Below are 14468 nucleotides of genomic sequence, written 5' to 3'. Positions count from 1 at the left end.
TTTCTAAGATCCTGTACCTAGATATCTTTGTACCTAAGATGGCACTATAAGTTGTCAACTTTGTAGACTGTTCACTGCACTCAAATGAGTACATGTGACAATAACCCTAATTCTAATTCTAATTCCTTAACCTCCTGGATTCAAGGGAACACAAGTTTCTTCTATACAACCTGTTATCATCAGTTCACCTTAAAGCTCCAACGCAATTTTGATGAACTTGCACTCCACCCTTCCAAGACCAAAACACAAATAATTTGAATTCACACAGCACCTTTCACAATCTTTGGATGTCCCAAGTCACTTTTGAAGTGTAATCACACTTGTAATTCAGAAAACATAGCCCCCCACAATCAGAATCCTACGAACAGTTACGTGACCAAATAAATTGTCTTTGAAATTTTTATGATTATTGGCCAATAAAATGAAGGGGACTCCTCTGGTCCTTTTCATAGAAACTCCATGGGATCTTATGCTTCCAGCTGGACAGTAGATCAAGGCCTTAAATTGAATATTCCATCTGGAAGATGGCACTTTCAACAGTGCAGTACTGAATGTCAACCTTTATTAGGTGCTGATTTGGAGGTGCCGGTGTTGGACTGGGGTGTACAAAGTTAAAAATCACACAACACCAGGTTATAGTCCAACAGGTTTAATTGGAAGTGTGCTTCCAATTAAACCTGTTGGACTATAACCTGGTGTTGTGTGATTTTTAACTTTATTAGGTGCTGTTTGTTTAAAACCATGTATGTCAGAAATAGAAGGACACTATGGATTTTCCTTAGTTCCCACTTTAGTTCTACCCAGAGCACAATAATGTTGAGATTGTGACAACGTATTGTAGTCTTTGGCATGCATCTGCAGTCTTTGCTATGAAAAGAGGCTCACTGATTGTTTCCATACACATCTCGACTTGTATTTAATCTTGCCAATGTAGCAATTACAATTCAATGAGTTTAAATCCAAGACAGCAGATATATTCATTGAAGAGGCAAAATAGCAATACTCTTTGGCGGTGCAGCTATACAGTAATTAATGGTTAGGGACTAGTAGTTACAAAATTAGGGCCAGGCAAAAGTACCTGCTTTTCACTGCATGGCTCCAAATTCAAATTCTTACAACGGAGACAATGAGTTCTAAGACTCCAATTCTTGAGCAGTAAATGTAAAGTGTTCTTAAAACTATAGGTTGCATCTTTGTCTACATTAAAAATTGCACTTTAAACTTTGGGTTCATTTTATAAGACCATTCAGCCTATCAAATCTGCTCTGCCATTCAATGAGATTATGGCTGATTCAACTCCAATTTCCTGCCTTTTTCTTATACCCTTGATATCCTTACTGATTAAAAACCTGCTCCACAATCCAGCCTTGACAGCCGTCTGCAATAAAGAATTCCACAAATTAACACTGTTATTAAATGATTTGGATGTGAGACAGCATCCCCACACATTGTTTCTCGTGTCAGGTTGAACCTGATTTAATGGTGATATTGTCAATTCGAAATCATCACCTATGGTTTAAGGAATTGTGCCCTTGCCTTTGGATTAGGAGGTTGTGTATCCAAGTCCCACTCCCACAACTTGAGCACAAATTCCAGGCTGACCATCCTATGTAGTACTGAGAACATGCTGCACTGTCAGAGGTGCTACTTTTCAAAGATATGTCAAGCCAAAGTTGTATCTCAGTTACATGCAAAACATTTCATGACAAAAGTTTGAATAAGAGCTGGAAATTTATCCCAGTTGTCGCAACAAATATTTATCTTGCAACAAACACTCCTAAAAATAGCCAAATTATCTTGTCATTTTCTTAATCATTGGAAATTACTGTGCACAATTTTAAAACTCACACAACACCAGGTTATAGTCCAACAGGTTTATTTGAAAGCACTAACTTTCGGAGCGCTGCTCCATCACTTTAGAGGCTGACAGGTGAGTAGTGTTTTCTGCACACTGCATGAATTGGGCTTGGACAATTCAAATCCTGTTGGGCAAGGAAGATATCGCTAAGCAAAAGTAAAACTATCTTAATTTGCCATTGCATGACAAATTGGAGTAGTCACAAGATATTAGGCATGGCATGCTAATGAAAACCTATCATCTGCGTGCATCAGGGATGATTGGGATTGAAATGCATTGTTGGCAAGATTGGGAGGTGGCCTTTACAGCTAACAGTATTATTCTCCCTCACCTAGTAGTACTGGGTCCTTAAAATGTAAATGAAAAGGGTGCCATTGGACAGGACTAACATCTATCACTTTGAGGGATAGAAGGAATTTCAAAGCAAGTCTATCAGTATCTGAAAACAGAAAAATCAGACTAACATGTTAAAATGTTGGTCATTAAGGCAATGAACAAAATAAATAGAGGCAAACTCAATATGACCTGAAATACGCTGACTGAAAGCATGGTGGAAACAGATTCAATCGTAAATTTCAAGAGAGATTTGGATAATTGTGGGGGAGGTCATGCCTTACTAACTTGATAGAGTTCTTCGAGGAAGTGACCAAGTTGTTAGACGAAGGAAGGGCTGTTGATGTCATATACATGGACTTTAGTAAGGCATTTGATAAGGTTCCCCATGGTAGTCTAATGGAGAAAATGAAGTCACATGGTGTGCAGGGTGTTCTAGCAGGTGGATAAAGAACTGGTTGAGCAACTGCAGACAGAGAGTCGTAGTTGAAGGGAGTTTCTCGAAATGGAGAAAGGTGACCAGTGGTGTTCCACAGGGGTCAGTGCTGGACCCACTGTTGTTTGTGATATACATAAATGATCTAGAAGAGGGCACTTGTTGGTATGATCAGCAAGTTTGCAGATGACACAAAGATTGGTGGAGTGGCAGAAAGCATAAGGGACTGTCAGAGAATACAGGAGGATATACATAAACTGGAGAGTTGGGTGGAAAAGTGGCAGATGGCTTTCATTCCAGAAAAATGTGAGGTGATGCATTTAGGCAAGTCTAATTCTAGAGCGAATTATACAATGAATGGAAGAGCCTTGGGAAAAGTTGACAGGCAGAGACATCTGGGAGTGCAGGTCCATTGTACCCTGAAGGTTGCTGCACAGGTGGATAGAGTGGTCAAGAAGGCATATAGTATGCTTGCCTTCATCGGACAGAGTATTGAGTATAAGAGCTGGCAAGTCATGTTAAAGTTGTACAAGATTGGTTCGGCCGCATTTAGAATACTGTGTACAGTTCTGGGCGCCACATTACCAAAAGGATGTGGACACTTTGGAGAGGGTGCAGAGAAGGTTTATGAGGATGTTGCCTGGTATGGAAGATGCTAGCTATGAAGAGAGATTGAGTAGGTTAGGTTAGGTTTGTTTTCACTAGAAAAAAAGAGATTGAGGGGGAACCTGATTGAGGTTTACAAAATCATAAAGGGTATAGACAGGGTGGATAGAGACAAGCTTTTTCCCAGGGTGAAGGATTCAATAACGAGATGTCATGCTTTCAAGGTGAGAGGTGGAAAGTTTAAGGGGGATACATGTGGCAAGTACTTCACACAGAGGGTGGTGGGAGTTTGGAACGCGTTGCCAGCAGAGGTGGTAGAGGCAGGCACGTAGATTCAATTAAGATGTGTCTGGATAGATGCATGGGTAGATAGGGAGCAGAGGGATACAGATGCTTAGGAATTGACCAACAGTTTTAGACAGTACATTTGGATCGGCTCAGGCTTGGAGGGCAGAAGGGCCTGTTCCTGGGCTGTAAATTTTCTTTGTTCTTTCTTTGTTCTCATTATTTAGAATATAGAACTGTACAACACAGTACAGGCCATTCAGCCCTCGATGTTGTGCGAATCTTTTACCAAACTAACCTACATACTCTTCATTTTGCTATCATCCATGTGCCTACCTAAGAGTCCCTTAAATGTCCCTAACGTCTCTGACTCTACTACCATGGCTGGCAGTGCATTCCACACACCCACCACTCTTTGTGTAAAGAATCTACCTATGACATCTCCCCTAAACCTTCATCCAATCACCTTAAGATTATGTGCCCTTGTGATAGCTAATTCTACCCTGGGGAAAAGAGCCTCTGGTGATCCACTCTATCTATGCCTCACATCATCTTGTACACCTCGACCAAGTCACCTCTCATTCTTCTTCATTCCAATGAGAAAAGCCCTTGCTCCCTCAGCCTTTCTTCGTAAGCCATGCCCTCCAATCCAGGCAGCATCCTGGTAAATCTCCTCTGCACCCTCTCTAAGGCTACCACATCCTTCCTGTAATGAGGCGACCAGAACTGAACACAATATTCCAAATGTGGTCTAATCAGGGCTTTATAGAGTTGCAACATAACCTCGCGGCTCTTAAACTCAATCACCCTGCTAATGAAAGCCAACACACCATATGCCTTCTGAATAACCTATCAACTTGGGTGGCAACTTTGAGGGATTTTTTGGATGTGGATCCCAAGATCCCTCTGTTCCTCCACACTGCCAAGAATCCTGCCTTTAACCCTGTAATCTGCATTCAAATTCGACCTTCCAAAATGAATCACTTCACACTTTTCCAGGTTGAATTCCATCTGCCACTTCTCAGCCCAGCTCTGTGTCCTGTCACTGTCCTGTTGTAAACTACAACAGCCCCCCACACTATCCACAACTCCACCAACCTTCATGTCATCGGCAAACTTACTAACCCACCCTTCTGCTTCCTCATTCAAGTCATTTATGTAAATCACAAAGAGCAGAAGTCCCAGAACAGATCCCTGCAGAGGTCCCAGAACAGATCACCACTGTCACTGAGCTCCAGGCTGAATACTTTCCATCTACTACCACGCTCTGTCTTCTATGCGCCAGCCAATTCTGTATCCATACAGCCAAATTGCCCTGTGTCCCATGCCTCCTTAAGTTTTGAATGATCCTACAATGGGGAATCTTATCAAATGCCTTGCTAAAATCCACGTACACCACATCCATTGCTCTACCTTCATCAATGTGTTTTGTCACATCCTCAATTAATTCAATAAGGCTTGTGAGGCATGATCTGCCCCTCACAAAACCATGTTGACTGTCTTTAATCAAGATATGCTTTTCCAAATAATCATAAATCCTGTCTGTCAGAATCCTCTCCAATAATTTACCCACCAACGATGTAAGACTGACTAGTCTATAATTCCCAGGGTTATCTCTATTTCCTTTCTTGAACATGGGAATAACATTTGCCACCCTCCAATCATCTGGTACTACTCTAGTGGAGAGTGAGGACGTAAAGATCATCACCAGTGGCACTTCCTGCTTCCTGAAATAACCTTAGGTATATCCCATCTGACCCAGGGAATTTATCTATCCTTATGCTTTTTCCAGCACATCCTCCTTCTTAACATCAAGTTATTCCAGCATATCAGCCTATTTCACGCTGTCCTCACAAACAACAAGGTCCTTCTCACGAGTGAATACTGAAGCAAAGTATTTATTAAGGACCTCCCCTACTTCCTACAACTCCAAGCACAAGTTTCCTCCAATATCCCTGATCATCCCTACCCTCATTCTGGCCATCCTCTTGTTCCTCATATAAGTGTAAAACATCTTGGGATTTTCCTTAATCCTACCCGTCCAGGCTTTTTCATGCCCCGTTCTAGTGCTCTTAAGTCCATCTTCAGTTCGTTACTGGCTGGCCTTCTCAAGCCTTGTCTGATCCTTGCTTCCTCAACCTTAAGTAAGCTTCCTTCTTCAACTTGACTAAATTTTCCACACCTCTTGTCATCCAAGATTCTTTCACCTGACCATCCTCTTCTTGCCTCAGTGGGACAAACCTATCCAGTGCTATCAGCAAGTGCTCCCTAAACAACCTCCACATTTCTAATGTGCATTTCTCTGAGAACATCTGTTCCCAATTTGTGCTCCATAGTTCCTGCCTAATAGCATTATTATTCCCCATTTCTCCCAATTAAATACTTTCCCATACCATCTGCTCCTATTCCTCTCCATGACAATAGTAAAGGTCAGGAGGTTATGATCACTATCACCAAGATACTCTCCCACTGAGACAGCTGGCACATGACCTGGTTCATTGCAAACCACCAAATCCAATATGGCCTCCTCTCTAGTTGCCCTATCTACATATTGAGTCAGGAATCCTTTCTGGACAGATCTGACAAAATCCATCCAAACTATTTGAATTAAGGAGGTTTCAATCAATATTAGGGAAGTTGAAGTCACCCATGACAACAACCTTGTTACTTTTGCACTTTTCCAAAATCTACTCCTCTGCGTCTCTTTGCTATTAGGGGGTCTGTAGAAAACTTCCAATAAAGTGACTGCTCCTTTCCTGTTTCTGACTTCTACTCACAGACAAACTCAGGAGACAAACCCTCCTTGCCAACCTCCCTTTCTGCAGCTATGATACAATCCCTGATTAGCAGTGCCACTCCCCCACCTCTTTTATTTTCCTCCCCAGTCCTTTTGAAACATCTAAACCCTGGCACATCCAACCCATGTGATATCTAAGTCTTTGCAATGGCCACAACATCGTAGCTCCAAATACTGATCCAAACTCTAAGTTTGTCCACCACCCTTATTCCTGACATTTCTTGCGTTAAAATAGACACACTTCAACCCATCACACTGACTTTAACTTTGCCCTATCAACTGTCTATCCTTCCTCACAGACTCTCTGCACGCTGTATTCGCCTGTTCACCAGCTACCCCATTCTCTGATCCATAACTCCAGTTCCCATTCCCCTGCCAAATTAGTTTAAACCCTCCCAAAGAGCTTTAGCAAACCTCCTGCCTAGGATATTGGTACCCCTTCAGTTCAGGTGCAACCATCCTCCTTATTCAGGTCCCACCTTCCCCAGATGGTATCCCAATGATCCATATGTCTGAAGCCCTCCCCCCTATATCAGCTCTGCAGCCACGTGTTCAGCTGCACTCGCACTCTGTTCCTAGCCTCACTTGAAAAGGAAAATAAATTGCTGGACTATAGGGAAAGAACTGGACAGTGCATGTCAGATAACCTTTTCAGATTATCAGCACAGACACAATGGGTTGAAAGGCTTTTTTCTGAGCTGTATAATACTATTCAAAAGCAGTAGTCAGGAATGGAGAAAGTGAGGACTGCAGATGCTGGAGATCAGAGCTGAAAATGTGTTGCTGGAAAAGCGCAGCAGGTCAGGCAGCATCCAAGGAACAGGAGAATCGACGTTTCGGGCATAAGCCCTTCTTCAGGAATGCCAGAGTCCTGGCAGAGATGTAGCTCATGGTTTTAATAGCCTTCAAGACGGTCAGAAACATGTTAACGCTCCTGGTTCAATAATGTGTAAACTACCCTTGGACAATGCAGAGTTCAATTTAAATCTACTTACACCAAATAAAAACAATACAGGACGCAGTTTAAATCACTTCAAATTTTTCTGCTACCTGTCTCCCTTTCATGCTCCATATCTTGCCTGGGGGGAAAAGAACATTGCAAAGTATATTCTACAAACCTTTATCATCAATGAAGAACTTCCTGATGTGTAGATGATGAAAAATTCAGTGGCCAATATGTCTACAGCAAGACTCTACTGATCAGATAATTCGTTTTAGGTGTTGATTGAGGAATAAATATTGACCAAAATACCAAGGAAAATCTCCCTATTTAAAAAAAACTTGCTATTCTTCTTCAAATTCATGCTATGGATCTTTCACATTGCCTTGAGAGGACAGAAAGGGCATCCACTTAAAATCACACACAAAAGAAATCAAATTCAACAGTGCAATATACCTCATGACTGCATTGGGAGTGTAGTCTGGATTGTGTGCTCAAGTCTTTGAGTGGCACATGAACCCAAAATGTTCAGACAGTTGTGAAGATATGTTTTCGCAAATATTACTTTCGAACATTATTGAAGAAGATACAAATCTATACCACTGTCTGCAGAAGAGTTGATGCAGCCAATCATAACTGATCCAGGACAGCTTGTGTGCAAAGTAATTTCAGCAACAGACCAGCATGGATGAATTTAACTAATATTTAGCCAAAGTATTTTTAAGATAACGCTTGATGAGGCTTTTTTTTTTCCCAAGGCTTAGAGATTTATGTGTGTGTGAGAGAGAGAGAGAGAGTGAGAGAGAGAGAGTGAGAGCAAGCTTTCATGAAAGGGAGTTGTTTTTGAACCTTTTGTTCATAATCTATGAAACTCTAGCTGAATCAGCATTGTTTGCAATAAATCAAGTGAGTCTGATGAGTGGTGAGGCAGGTGAAGTGAGGAAGACGTGCTTTTGTTTTAATTTTATTTTAACCTGTTTTCTTCACTGTCCAATATTTGGCTCCTACTTTGGTACAGCAGGAGGAGCTGGTTGGCTATTCCACTTGTAATAAATAGTCAGTATAGTTACTACATGGCAGAGCAGCCTGGCAAGTGGAATGTACGGCCTATAGAATCTGGAAAGCCGTGGACGTACCATGTGTCTGGGATTAACACATCTGTAGGAAGTGTCAGCAGCTGCACAATGTGAGCTCCTGGATTTGGAACTCAAGCCACAGTAGGAGGCGGTGTTGTGCATCGTTGAGGCAGGGGACTACATAGATAGCATGTTTGGGGAACAAGTCACACCATGACTGAAAGTTGGGTGGGCAGATAAGGAGTGAGTGACCTCCAGGTGTTCCAAAAAAACCAAGGAGGTGGTGGTCAAGTTCCCCGAGATAGTCTCACTCACAGATTGGTTTCCTACTTTGCAGTGCCTATCAGAATCAGGACAATTATCCTCACAGGGAGATTTGTTACTGCTGTTAAGGTGGATTTAAAACTAGATTGGCAAGGGGGCTGGGAATATAAGAGAAAGGTCAGATTCGAGAAAAGCATAACTGGTAAAAAAAAAGGAAAGAAGTCATCAAAAATAGAAGCACGAAAAAGCAATGGCAAGCATCAAATATGAGAAAACAATTTTCATCCAGAGGGTGATGGGAATCTTCAACTCACTGCCTATAAGTACAGGCAGAGACCTCTGCGTGCAAAAGTTGCCCCTTGGGTCCCTTTTATATCTTTCCCCTCTCACCCTAAGCCTATGCCCTCTAGTTCTGGACTCCCCCATCCCAGGGAAAACTTTATGAATGAGCCTACCATGGGGAACCCTATCAAATGCCTTGTTGAAATCCATTTACCACATCCACTGCTCGACCATCATCGACCTGTCTTGACACCTCCTCAAAGAACTCAATAAGATTTGTGAGGCATGACCTGCCCCTCACAAAGCCATGCTGACTGCCTTTAATCACACTATGCTTTGCCAAATAGTCATAAATCCTATCCCTCAGAATTCTTTCCACAACTTTGCTGACGACAGACAAGAGACTGACTGGTCTGTAATTGCCAGGGATTTCCCTATTACCCTTCTTGAGAAGTGGAACAACATTTGCCTCCCTCCAATCCTCCGGTACGACTCCCGTGGAGAGTGAGGAGGCAAAGATCCTCACCAGCGGCTTAGCAACCTCCTTTCTCGCTTCCTGGAGCAGCCTAGGATAAATCTGGCCTGGCCCTGGGGACTTATCAATCTTAATATTTTCCAAAGTTGGGATATTTGGTCGGCATGGACAATTTGGATTGAAGGGTCTGTTTCCATGCTGCACATCTCTATGACTCTATGACTTTAAGTGGAAGCAAACATTGGTGAGAGTTGTTTAAAGAATATCAAACCATAAAACTAATTTTCAGCACACCATAAATTAGGAAATTGGAAGTGCATGTTGCATGGGTAAAACTGTTATAATGGGTGACTTAAATTTGCACATAGACTGGGTTAATTAGGTCAGCACTAATTCGGTGGAGGATAAATTCCTGATAGAGGTACACAATCCTTTATCTGAAATTCCGAAATCTGTAAAGCTCCAAAATCCGAAATTTATTTCATAGAGTATGGAGTGTCATTTGGCATGCAAACAGGTGACCCAACTCCACACCCACTCAGACCATGTCATTCAGATGTGAAAATGTCATTTATTCCAAATTCCAAATTCTGAAAAACAACTGGCCCCAAGGATTTTGGATAAAGGATTGTGTACCTGTAGTAACAGCTCTGCCCAAGACCACAAGAAATTATAGAGACTTGTGGACGCAGCCCAGACCGTCAAAAAAAAACAGCCTTCCTTACATTTACTCCATCTACATTTCCCGCTGACTCAGGAAAGCAGCCAACATCATCAAAGACCCTTCCTACCCTGGTTATACTCTATTCTACCCTCTTCCATTGAGCAGAAGACACAAACATTTGAAAACATGTACCAACAGATTCAAAGAAAGCTTCATCCTTGCTGTTATCAGACTTATGGACACTCCTCTCATATATGCGTGTTGATCTTTCCCTGCATCTTCTTTGTAGCTCAAACACTATGTTCTGCATTCTGTTTTATTACTCTGATATACTCATGTGGAGAAAGTGAGGTCAGCAGATGCTGGAGATCAGAGCTGAAAATGTGTTGCTGGAAAAGCGCAGCAGGTCAGGCAGCATCCAGGGAACAGGAGAATCGACGTTTCGGGCATAAGCCCTTCTTCAGGAAGAAGGGCTTATGCCCGAAACGTCGATACATACTCATGTGGAGCATGATTTGTCTGGTTAGCACGCAAAACAGTACTTTTCATTGTAGGGACTGGCTATTTTGGACTTAATGGTTAATTAATAATCTTGTAGAGAAGAAATAATGACGATAATATGACAAAATTCTACAATAAGTTTAAATGTGACCAAGTTATCCTGAAACTAAGATTTTCAATCTGAGCAGAGGGGACTGTGATGTTCAGGGGCTATGCTCTGGTGGATTGGGAAACTACACTAAGCGTGTGATGGCAGGCAGGCTATGGCTAGTATTTAAAGTCCTCCAACAGGGTCTGCAACAGATATAAATTCTTCTAAGTCACAACACCTAAAGGAAAAGGTGACTCAACCCTGGTTAATGAAAGTAACTAAGGATTGCTAAGGATCAGAGGAAATGGTCACTTAAAAATCTAGAAATAAAGATAAGCCTAAAGATTGGGAACAATTTCGGACCCAGCAAAGGAGGGCCCAGAAACTAGTAAGAAAAGTGAAAAGAAAGTATAAATGCAAGCTAGCAAAAAAATAAAAGCATCTTGTAAAAGCTTTTACAGATATGTGAAAGGTAAAAGATTAGCAAGGATGTGATTGTTACATGTGGGGGCAGGAGGGTTTATAATGGAGAACATGGAAATAGCAGGGAAACTGAACAGTCAAGTCTGTCTTTATAGAAGAAAATATAGAAACTCTCCCAGAAATACTAACTAACCAAGGAACTTGTGTAACTGAGGAACTAAAATAAATTAGTATTAGTGAAGAGATAATACTTGAAAAATTAACTGGATCGAATACTGATAAATCTTCAGGACCAGGGGAGCTTCATCCCAGAGTCATAGAGGTTTATAGCATAGTAACAGGCCCTTTGGCCCAACCAGTCTATGCAGCCCAATTTTCACAATTAATCTAGTCCCATTTGCCTGAATTTGGTCCATTTCCTTTCATACCTATCCCATCCATTCACCTTTCAGAGTTTTGAAGAAAGTAACAATAGAAATAAAGGATGCATTGGTGTTTATTTTTGTAATTCTATAGATTCTGGGAAGGTTCCTGCTGACTGGAAGGTAGCAAATGTAGCCCTACTCTTTAATAAGGGAGGAAGAAGGAGAATAGAGAACCACAGCTCTGTCAGCTTGGTGTCCATTGTAAGAAAATGTAATCTATGATAAATGATGTGATTGAGTTCTGATTACTGGCGCAGTGACATTACCACTATACCATCATCTCGCTTGTTTTGGATATTGAGCACTGAACAATCTGACAATTGGCAATATCACTTCCCTTTATAAACTCCAAGTTTGGTGTGTGTAGTGGAGGAGTGGGACAAGGAAATCCCACCTAACCTGCTTCTAACAAGATCCAGAGCTGCAGGAACTGGGGGATTTCTATGACTGTTGGGAATCACAACAGCAACGAGTGTGAATTGACACTAACAATATTGTTGTTATTTGTGATTTGGAGGTGCCGGTGTTGGACTGGGTGTACAGAGTTAAAAATCACACAACACCAGGTTATAGTGTTGTTTAACTGGAAGCACTAGCTTTCGGAGTGCTGTTCCTTCATCAATTGGAAGACACTGAATTTATGGCAAAAGTTTACAGTGTGATGTAACTGAAATTATACATTGAAAATACCTTGATTGTTTGTTAAGTCTCTCATCTGTTAGAATGATTCGGAGATGCCGGTGTTGGACTGGGGTGTACAGAGTTAAAAATCACACAACACCAGGTTAGAGTCCAACAGGTTTAATTGGAAGCACACTAGCTTTTGGAGCGACGCTCCTTCATCACCTGATGAAGGAGCGTCGCTCCAAAAGCTAGTGTGCTTCCAATTAAACCTGTTGGACTATAACCTGGTGTTGTGTGATTTTTAAATCTGTTAGAATGACCATGTTAGTTTCACTTCTTTCATATGTAAGTCACAAAACCTTTTTAAAGTTACATTCTCAGGTTAACTGTAACAATTGGTGTCAGCCCAGATAAGATGTTAAGTTGCTGAAGGTGTTAGCCCCCTGTGTTCTGTAATCAACCACACCGCCCTGTGGCCCAACATTTCAATTCCCCCTCCCACTCTGCCGAGGACATGGAGGTCCTGGGCCTCCTTCACCGCCGCTCCCTCACCACCAGATGCCTGGAGGAAGAACGCCTCAACTTCCGCCTCGGAACACTTCAACCCCAGGGAATCAATGTAGACTTCAACAGTTTCCTCATTTCCCCTTCCCTCACCTCACCCTAGTTCCAAACTTTCAGCTCAGCTGCTCTTCCAGCACCACTAATCCAGAATCTGGTTTCCAGCATCTGCAGTCATTGTTTATACCCTGTGTTCTGTTGTCTGTCCCATAATGTTTAAACTGATTCTAATCTAAAAAATAAGTAAACAGAGTCTTACATGGATTCATGCAGTTTTTGCACAAAGTACAATGTAACTCTGCAAGTACAAATTCACCCCACAAACGTATGTGTACGTGTGTATGTGTACATGTGTGTGTGAGTGTGTTTGGGGTGGGGGGTTGTGAGTGTCTGTGAGAGAGTGTATATGTGTGAGTGAAAAGGGGTCTAAGTCTGAGACAGGGTGCATGTGGGAGTGTGTGTGTCTGTAGCAGTGTGTGTGAGTGTCTGTGCGTGTCTGTGTATAGGGGTGTCTGTGTGTATGTGTGTGTGTGTGTGTATAGGAGTGCCTGTGTGTGTATGTGTTATTGTTTAAACTAGGAGTTTAACTAGATTTCACACTTAAATCTATCACACTTAAATGTATAATTTCAGTTACATCACACTGTAAACTTTTGCCATAAATTCAGTGTCTTACAATTGATGAAGGAACAGCACTCCGAAAGCTAGTGCTTCCAGTTAAACAACACTATAACCTGGTGTTGTGTGATTTTTAACTCTGTACACCCAGTCCAACACCGGCATCTCCAAATCTATCACTTAAATCTATTTTCCTTCGTAACAGTCAGCATTTTCTCAATTGATTTACTGAAAAATGGGCACCAGCATATTGCTGAAAATTATTCCAATTCCTCACCAACCAACATAGTTGAGAGATATAATTTATTTTGTAGACTTGACACTGGAATGAGGTTCTGCAGATTTATTCCCAGGGAAGATATGCATTTTGAATATGCCTTTAGGACTCTTTTATTGATTCAGCTTTTAGTGTCAGCATACACGTGACAAATTGAATAACTCCACCTATCTGTGATAACACTATTCATCTCTACAGAGTAGGCTGAACATAAAATGTTTTGTTTTTCAACAGTGTCTCATCTAACTGCACTTTTAATTAACATTTGCTGATAGAGCTCATGGTTGGAGTATTGAGATCAAAGACAATACAGAAGAAGAGATTCAGATTCTGTAAACCAGTCTTAATGAAGCATTTGATTAAATGCTGTAAACAATGCTTCCACAGACTAGTAATTAAGTGGACATTGTGGCAACACACATAATGCAACTCTCAGAGACTGACTCATACATTTCGTGAGCACAGTGACTTTTTTCAAGGTGATGTGAAAAATGTTGTTTACTGTTAAAACTGTATCACATCTACAGTAATTCAGTCCTGGTCACCAAGTATTCCAGTAAAATTAGTCGCCTTTGTATCGAGTCTGCTAAACAAATTGGAAGGTCCTACAGGTGTGTTAGTTACCTTTCTTTCCTCTTTCATCTCACTGAGCCTGGGAACAGAAATTTCATTCGGGGTTTCTGTTCCTGATTTCTGTCTGAAGGCCCCCTACTGTGATGTGAGCATACTGGGTTACTCTCTTTCCATAATGCTCACTTTATGCAAAAAGCAACCTCCTTAGAGAGCTCATGGAGAGAAAGATAAGTCTTACATTTATAAAGCACCTTTCAATACACCAGGATGCCCCAAAGGAGCTTTGCAGCCAATTTAATAAGCTCTTTTTAAAAAGAGTATTCACTGTTGTGATACAGAAAACACAGCAGCTAATTTAC

The sequence above is a fragment of the Chiloscyllium plagiosum genome, chromosome 10 (assembly GCF_004010195.1).
Source record: "Chiloscyllium plagiosum isolate BGI_BamShark_2017 chromosome 10, ASM401019v2, whole genome shotgun sequence".
Lineage (NCBI taxonomy): Eukaryota > Metazoa > Chordata > Chondrichthyes > Orectolobiformes > Hemiscylliidae > Chiloscyllium > Chiloscyllium plagiosum.
The sequence above is the reverse complement of the archived record's forward strand: the minus strand, read 5'-3'. Positions refer to the sequence as shown.